Source organism: Porites lutea, chromosome 3 (genome assembly GCF_958299795.1).
Source record: "Porites lutea chromosome 3, jaPorLute2.1, whole genome shotgun sequence".
Lineage (NCBI taxonomy): Eukaryota > Metazoa > Cnidaria > Anthozoa > Scleractinia > Poritidae > Porites > Porites lutea.
This window is the reverse complement of record NC_133203.1, coordinates 4,684,466-4,693,334: the sequence shown is the minus strand read 5'-3', so window position 1 is coordinate 4,693,334 and position 8,869 is coordinate 4,684,466. Positions and strand designations below refer to the sequence as shown.

General features: G+C 44.1%; 3 non-coding genes across 3 annotated transcripts; all 3 read right to left on the bottom strand.

Annotated features, from left to right (window-relative positions):
- Trnat-ugu (transfer RNA threonine (anticodon UGU)) lies at window positions 1-73 on the bottom strand. The gene has a single exon. It is a non-coding gene; the product is annotated as a tRNA-Thr (tRNA).
- Window positions 74-461: 388 nt separating this feature from the next.
- On the bottom strand, window positions 462-534 carry Trnat-ugu (transfer RNA threonine (anticodon UGU)). The gene has a single exon. It is a non-coding gene; the product is annotated as a tRNA-Thr (tRNA).
- Window positions 535-4,369: 3,835 nt separating this feature from the next.
- Window positions 4,370-4,442, bottom strand: Trnat-ugu (transfer RNA threonine (anticodon UGU)). The gene has a single exon. It is a non-coding gene; the product is annotated as a tRNA-Thr (tRNA).
- Between the last annotated feature and the right edge of the window lie 4,427 nt (window positions 4,443-8,869).

Here is an 8,869-nt window from a genome sequence, read left to right as displayed (position 1 = left end):
AGCCTTCTGGGAGATTTGAACTCTCGACCCCTGGTTTACAAGACCAGTGCTCTAACCACTGAGCTAACAAGACTCACGCAGTTTCTATGGTTTCCAGTGTAAACTTAAAAACATCTGTTGTAAGTGAGGACTTCAAGATGAATCTCCAGTTGCTAAGCAAAAGTTGTTACAGCAACTCAATATATGGGATCCGACCCACAAATAGAAATCTAATTTTACTTAAGCAAGCCATTTGTATTTTCTTCAAATTACGTTTCTTTAGAATAAATTTCTCTCGCCGCAACTTGAACTTCGTACTTGAACGCGTCATTTTTAACTTGATATTTGGGATCTGATCAAATCTAAGTAAAAGTATGCGGGAAAGTCTATTTTTAGCAGGAATCGGAAAAACATTACCTCTGTAAGTTAAGGGAGCAAGAAAAAACAAAAGCTAAATTGGCGGGTATATAAAATTCATTATGAGCCCCGTGAGAGATTTGAACTCTCGACCCCTGGTTTACAAGACCAGTGCTCTAACCACTGAGCTAACGAGGCAGGCATGATCTTAAAGGTAACTCATGGCAATTTGAAGCATTCATGTGAAGGGACCATTTGCTCAAAGAGATTGTATTTCCTCAGCAACCCAAATGGGACAGAAACATGGAGAAAAACTGAGTAAAAAACAAACAACGAACCAATCTTGGACAAAAGTCCTAAGGACAGCAATGTAGTATTCATAATTTTCTGTAATATCTGTGTTCCCTCACAAAACAGTGCATCCTTTTCGAATTTTTCCCCAGTTCTCCCTCCCCCCACCCTATACAAAGTCGAAACTCGGAAAAAATTCTGGATACACGCGTCCAACATTGCTTGTGGCGTGAGGCTAGGGGCTGGGCATGTGTGAATTGGAAAACGCCCCAGAAGTGCAAAAGTGTGCCAAGACTTTTGTCCATGATTGAACAGTGCAATAGCTGCTTATTGCTTCTGGCAACTGAGATGTTCGGTTGAAATTGATAGTTGTTATTCATAGGCCACTTTCAATCTCTTGCTCAGAGGAACGTGCTGACCATTTTACCGCAATAACATTACTTGCTGTTTAGTGATCCTAGAGACGTTATCAGTCAGAAAGACTTGGACGCGCTGAGTGGAGGACTGGGCGGGGAGATCGCGTACATGATTCAGAGCGTGTCCAATGTCATGTCGGGATTTCTGGTGAGCTTCATTGAAAATTGGAAAATCACCTTAGTGATGATGGCTTCGGCCCCGGTCCTAGGAATTGTTCAAGGAGTCGCGGACAAGGTAAAATTGTCACCATTCACTTACAAAAAAAGATTTTTTCACTCCACTTTCATGGTGAAATACCATCGAGGTCAAGGTTTTGTGCGAGCACATCAACGTGTAGCCTTATGCTCTGTCCTGACCTTTCCTTTTGCATTTAACAAGGCCTGCAGAAAGTTTGAGGTCAAAAATCACATTTCACGGTATTGTTAGTGTCTAAAACATTTATTCATGTATCTTGATGGCTAGAGTTGCCTGCGATACAGTGTAGGGAATGAACTGTTGTTTCCAGTTTCGCCATTATCATCTTCGTCATTGTCTACGACGACGACCACAACTACGACTTCAAAAAAACAATAGGTTTAATGATCAAAACAACAGCTCTGCACGTGCGTCACGCTTTTTAGTACATTTCTTTGACGTGCACTGCACGACTACGACGTGAAACCCCCTTGTTTGACGTTTTATGGAGGACATGGACATATGGCGACGAATTTTCCTTCCTCTTCTTGAACGTGAATAAAAATCCTTCAGAATTCAACTCCAGGAAAAGTCGCCTGCATTTGACATATTGAGCGGGTCCAAATAGACGCGACTGGGTTGGAAAGAACGCAAAATCATTTTTTTTTTCCGACGCTTTCACTGCCGTCGTCGTCGTCCTTGCTTAAGGTCCCTAATTATCGTCGTCGTCATGGTCATGGTCATTGTAGTCATCAACACTCGTCATGTCTCTGAGTCATATAAGGTCTTAAATTTGTCTTTGGGTAATTCTGATTTCCGTAATATAATTGGTTTGTGGAAGTGGGTAATCAGCCACAGCCTAACCCCCAAACCTCTAGTGGACCATTCAGGGTTTTGCTTCCCTTAGCTTGTTTCCCTCCGATCCAGGGCTTATGACTGTTCCGTCCACCCGGGTATGGGATCAGAGCCTCCAGGGTTCTGAGCTTCGAGCCCTATCTATACGGAGCAAATTGGTATTAGGGCGCAAATGTTAAAAGAGTTAAATAGTAGAATTGCTGCTTGTTTGATGTGAGAGCTAAATGACCAATGGAACTCAAGAATCATGTACCAGAGCGTTTAGGTTCAGCATTAGTAGGGATATGCCTCGCACTTACGTGAACGAGGCTTTTCAGTAACTTCATGCTAATCGCACATCTCTTGCATACCGGCCCTTATTCTTGTATCTGTTTAAAAGATCATAAAGGGTATAATTTCCTTACGACAGGTTCAAAAGTTTGTCATGAAGCAAAAGGATGAGTTGATGCATCGCGCCAAGGGAATGGCAAAAAAGAGCCTGGGTTCGATCAAAACTGTGGCGTCGTACGCGGGAGAGAAAATGGAAAAAACACGGTAAGGAAGACACAATCTCTGTCCAGCTTTGAATCAATCATTGAGCGTAACCGCTAGCCTGTATTTCAGTGAGAATGAAATGTAGCTCTCGACTATGTTTAAATAAAATTAAATTTACGTGCAAACAGATTCATTCCCTGCTAAAATCTTTGTCTTTGCTGTGTGTAAATTTACACAACTTGAACTCCTTTCATTCAGTTTGAAGTCGTTGTAATTTACTCATTCCTGTAATGGCATCATGAGGTCACCAAAAGGACGGCCGTTCATATCGTTAGTTTTTATTTGTTTATATATCATTCAAAATTAAGAGGCTTTCGTTTAACAATAAAGCCAGATAAAACAAAGGTATCTTTCCTACAAAACGTTTCCCTAGCAGAGCCACTTTTGGCGATAGTTACTATTGATTTGTAACTTATGAGTCTGTGGACAAAGTTCTGTCATATGACCATTCTAATGAAGCCTCTTCAGCTGTTCTTTTGAACGGTACCGGTGGTTTCGTAGTATTTTACAAAATGAGATTAGGGATTTTTCTTAACTTTGCCAACAAGATTCAAACTCTCTGTTTGGCCCCACAAGTTTAAGAGTACGGCGGGGTCTCGCCTCCACGTTACTTGGGTATCGGCTCCAATTTTTACGGGCTCATTAGTTTAGCTTAAGCCTTTTTTTGTCCGCTTCAGGTTGTCGAAGGATCGGATACTAATGAGGTTTTTATTATCCTCAGGTACTCTGGGAAGCTGGAAGCCACTGCACAGTTAAATAAACTAAAGAGCCTCGTGTTGGCAATACAAAAAGGACTTAGTACTGTGCTGGCCTTTGGATTTCTTGGATTAGGTTTCTGGTAAGTGTGGTCCATTCTATTTTATGCGAGGGTGCTTACCATTACACAAACCCGGGTGGAAATCTTGTGCATAGATATAAAATTTGACGAGGTGGGAGAACGAACCGCTGAAAAGAATATCCAAATCAGCTGAAAAGACTGAAAAGATTAGAAAAATTGCGTTGCCACAAATCACAGGCCATGTTTTCTGAAGTTTCCCAAGCCAAATGGCGCCAACCAAACGCAAATCCCGGTTTTCCCATGGAAATGGTAAGTACCCTTGTACCCAGATCTCTTGTCGACGAAGCCGATAAGAGATCTGTGTAAGAGATAACCGCGCTTCACCTCGAGCTCGCCTTGCCTTCGCTCGCCTGAAAAACGCCTGCTCAAATAGCTGAAAGAAAAGGACCTCAGATCTGTGTCAACTTTTTAGACTATTTCAACGCTTCAGATCAAGAAATTTTTTAATACAAGGGTTAGTCTGAGATATGAACCGAAGCATACCGTGACACGCTATTTTCCCGTTAAAACAAGTGTCATTTATCGTCCAATCAAACTTGAGATAAACTTAGAGCCATTTTTTCACCAAATTCTTAGAATAAATAGAAATTTTTCCACGTGATGTTCGAATTACGTTCAACGCAGACATGTAGTTCCTAAACGTGTCCCAGACCCGTTCCAGACTATCTCACATTTTATGGATACCAGACTTTTTACGAGGATAAACTCGGCGAGGAAGAAATGTCAAGAACAGTAGAACTTAAATTTGAAGAAAAAGAGTCGGAAAATTTCAAATTTGCTCGATGCTAAGTAAAAGAAAAACATAAACAACAACAAGAAAACAACCATCCGATTTCTTTCAGACTTAAAAATATAAACGTGTAGTTGGTATTCTTGTGGGAGAAAAACGAAGTCACATTGATTCGTAAAATTGTAGTTATGAAGAGCCCCGTGAGAGATTTGAACTCTCGGCCCCTGGTTTACAAGACCAGTGCTCTAACCACTGAGCTAACGAGGCCTGTTCGGGAAGCAAGGCAAATTTTACTTATCTTATATTTGTTAAAAATGCATTCAGGTACAGTTCCACGCTTTTGCCTGGTGGAAGTGTAACTCCAGGAGCCTTAATGACGGTAGGCATCGTAATTTTTTTATAGGTTAGCTGTCTTAAAAAAGCCCGCAAACAAAACATTCTTTTTTTTAAGTAATCACGCTAGAAGTCAGGCTCGATACCAGTGGTGGTCGAGTACTAGGTCAAGACCTTGTATTCGGGCACTGATGAGCACCGGGTTATTATGTTCACACGCTTTGTTTTAGTTCCGAGACGATCCACTGCTTGCTACTCCCTGCTTCTTGTTCACGTAAAAAAATGGTCATCCGACTGGACGAAATGGAGCAAACATCAACATACTTTCTTGCTCCCCTGTTCCCCTGTTCCCCCCGTTCCCCTTAGTCCTCTGTTCTCCTTGTTACCCCTTGTTACACTTGTTACCCTTGTTACCCTTGTTACCCTTGTCACCCCTTGTAACCCTTGTTACCCCTTGTTACCCTTGTTACCCTTGTTACCCCTTGTTACCCTTGTTACCCCTTGTTACCCCTTGTTACCCCTTGTTACCCCTTGTTACCCTTGTTACCCCCTGTTACCCCTTGTTGCCCTTGTTACCCCTTGTTACCCTTGTTACCCCTTGTTACCCTTGTTAACCCTTGTTACCCTTGTTACTCCTTGTTACCCTTGTTACCCCTTGTTACCCCTTGTTACCCCTTGTTACCCTTGTTACCCCTTGTTACCCTTGTTACCCCTTGTTACCCCTTGTTACCCTTGTTACCCCTTGTTACCCTTGTTACCCCTTGTTACCCCTTTTTACCCTTGTTACCCTTGTTACCCTTGTTACCCCTTGTTACTCTTGCTACCCCTTGTTACCCTTGTTACCCTTGTTACCCCTTGTTACCCCTTGTTACCCCTTGTTACCCTTGTTTCCCTTGTTACCCTTGTTACCCTTGTTACCCCTTGTTACCCTTGTTACTCTTGTTACCCCTTGTTACACCTTGTTACTCTTGTTACCCCTTGTTACCCCTTGTTACCCCTTGTTACCCTTGTTACCCTTGTTACCCCTTGTTACCCCTTGTTACCCCTTGTTACCCTTGTTACCATTGTTACCCCTTGTTACCCCTTGTTACCCTTGTTACCCCTTGTTACCCCTTGTTACCCCTTGTTACCCTTGTTACCCCTTGTTACCCCTTGTTACCCTTCTTACCCCTTGTTACCCCTTGTTACCCTTGTTACCCCTTGTTACCCTTGTTACCCCTTGTTACCCTTGTTACCCTTGTTACTCCTTGTTACCCTTGTTACCCCTTGTTGCCCTTGTTACCCCTTGTTACCCCTTGTTACCCCTTGTTACCCTTGTTACCCCTTGTTACCCGTTGTTACCCCTTGTTACCCGTTGTTACCCCTTGTTACCCTTGTTACCCCTTGTTACCCTTGTTACCCCTTGTTACCCCTTGTTACCCCTTGTTACCCTTGTTTCCCTTGTTACCCTTGTTACCCTTGTTACCCCTTGTTACCCTTGTTACTCTTGTTACCCCTTGTTACACCTTGTTACTCTTGTTACCCCTTGTTACCCCTTGTTACCCCTTGTTACCCTTGTTACCCTTGTTACCCCTTGTTACCCCTTGTTACCCCTTGTTACCCTTGTTACCATTGTTACCCCTTGTTACCCCTTGTTACCCTTGTTACCCCTTGTTACCCCTTGTTACCCCTTGTTACCCTTGTTACCCCTTGTTACCCCTTGTTACCCATTGTTACCCTTCTTACCCCTTGTTACCCCTTGTTACCCTTGTTACCCCTTGTTACCCTTGTTACCCCTTGTTACCCTTGTTACCCTTGTTACTCCTTGTTACCCTTGTTACCCCTTGTTGCCCTTGTTACCCCTTGTTACCCCTTGTTACCCCTTGTTACCCTTGTTACCCCTTGTTACCCGTTATTACCCCTTGTTACCCGTTGTTACCCCTTGTTACCCTTGTTACCCCTTGTTACCCTTGTTACCCCTTGTTACCCCTTGTTACCCCTTGTTACTCTTGTTACCCCTTGATACCCTTGTTACCCCTTGTTACCCCTTGTTACCCTTGTTACCCCTTGTTACCCCTTGTTACCCCTTGTTACCCTTGTTCCCCCTTGTTACCCCTTGTTACCCCTTGTTACCCTTATTACCCCTTGTTACCCTTGTTACCCCTTGTTACCCCTTGTTACCCCTTTGTTACCCTTGTTACCCCTTGTTACCCCTTGTTACCCATTGTTACCCTTGTTACCCCTTGTTACCCCTTGTTACCCCTTGTTACCCCTTGTTACCCCTTGTTACCCTTGTTTCCCTTGTTACCCTTGTTACCCTTGTTACCCCTTATTACCCCTTGTTACCCTTGTTACCCTTGTTACCCTTGTTACCCCTTGTTACCCCTTGTTACCGTTGTAAACCACTTGTTACACCTTGTTACCCTTGTTACCCTTGTTACCCCTTGTTACCCCTTGTTACCCCTTGTTACCCCTTGTTACCCCTTGTTACCTCTCGTTACCCTTGTTACCCCTTGTTACCCTTCTTACCCCTTGTTACCCCTTGTTACCCCTTGTTACCCTTGTTACCCCTTGTTACCCCTTTTTACCCCTTGTTACCCATTGTTACCCTTGTTACCCCTTGTTACCCCTTGTTACCCCTTGTTACCCCTTGTTACCCTTGTTTCCCTTGTTACCCTTGTTACCCTTGTTACCCCTTATTACCCCTTGTTACCCTTGTTACCCTTGTTACCCTTGTTACCCCTTGTTACCCCTTGTTACCGTTGTAAACCACTTGTTACACCTTGTTACCCTTGTTACCCTTGTTACCCCTTGTTACCCCTTGTTACCCCTTGTTACCCCTTGTTACCCCTTGTTACCTCTCGTTACCCTTGTTACCCCTTGTTACCCTTCTTACCCCTTGTTACCCCTTGTTACCCCTTGTTACCCTTGTTACCCCTTGTTACCCCTTTTTACCCCTTGTTACCCTTGTTACCCCTTGTTACCCCTTGTTACCCCTTGTTACCCATGTTACCCCTTTTACCCCTTGTTACCCTTGTGACCCCTTGTTTCCCTTGTTACCCTTGTTACCCCTTGTTACCCCTTGTTACCCCTTTTTACCCTTGTTACCCTTGTTACCCTTGTTACCCATTGTTACTCTTGCTACCCCTTGTTACCCTTGTTACCCTTGTTACCCCTTGTTACCCCTTGTTACCCTTGTTTCCCTTGTTACCCTTGTTACCCTTGGTACCCCTTGTTACCCTTGTTACTCTTGTTTCCCCTTGTTACCCCTTGTTACCCTTGTTACCCCTTGTTACCCCTTGTTACCCCTTCTTACCCTTGTTACCCTTGTTACCCCTTGTTACCCCTTGTTAGCCCTTGTTACCCTTGTTACTCCTTGTTACCCTTGTTACCCCTTGTTGCCCTTGTTACCCCTTGTTGCCCTTGTTACCCCTTGTTACCCCTTGTTACCCCTTTTTACCCTCGTTACCATTGTTACCCCTTGTTACCCTCGTTACCATTGTTACCCCTTGTTACCCCTTGTTACCCCTTGTTACCCTTGTTACCTCTTGTTACCCCTTGTTACCCTTGTTACCCCTTGTTACCCTTGTTACCCCTTGTTACCCTTGTTACTCCTTGTTACCCTTGTTACCCCTTGTTACCCTTGTTACCCCTTGTTACCCCTTGTTACCCTTGTTACCCCTTGTTACCCTTGTTACCCCTTGTTACCCCTTGTTACCCCTTGTTACCCTTGTTACCCCTTGTTACCCCTTGTTACCCTTGTTACCCCTTGTTACCCTTGTTACCCCTTGTTACCCCTTGTTACCCCTTGTTACCCCTCGTTACCCTTGTTACCCCTTGTTACCCTTGTTACCCCTTGTTACCCCTTGTTACCCCTTGTTACCCTTGTTACCCCTTGTTACCCCTTTTTACCCCTTGTTACCCCTTGTTACCCTTGTTACCCCTTTTTACCCCTTGTTACCCCTTGTTACCCTTGTTACCCCATGTTACCCCTTTTTACCCCTTGTTACCCCTTGTTACCCCTTTTTACCCCTTGTTACCCTTGTTACCCCTTGTTACCCCTTTTTACCCCTTGTTACCCCTTGTTACCCTTGTTACCCCTTTTTACCCCTTGTTACCCCTTGTTACCCTTGTTACCCCATGTTACCCCTTTTTACCCCTTGTTACCCTTGTTACCCCTTGTTACCCCTTGTTACCCCTCGTTACCCTTGTTACCCCTTGTTACCCTTGTTACCCCTTGTTACCCCTTGTTACCCCTTGTTACCCTTGTTACCCCTTGTTACCCCTTTTTACCCCTTGTTACCCCTTGTTACCCTTGTTACCCCTTTTTACCCCTTGTTACCCCTTGTTACCCTTGTTACCCCATGTTACCCCTTTTTACC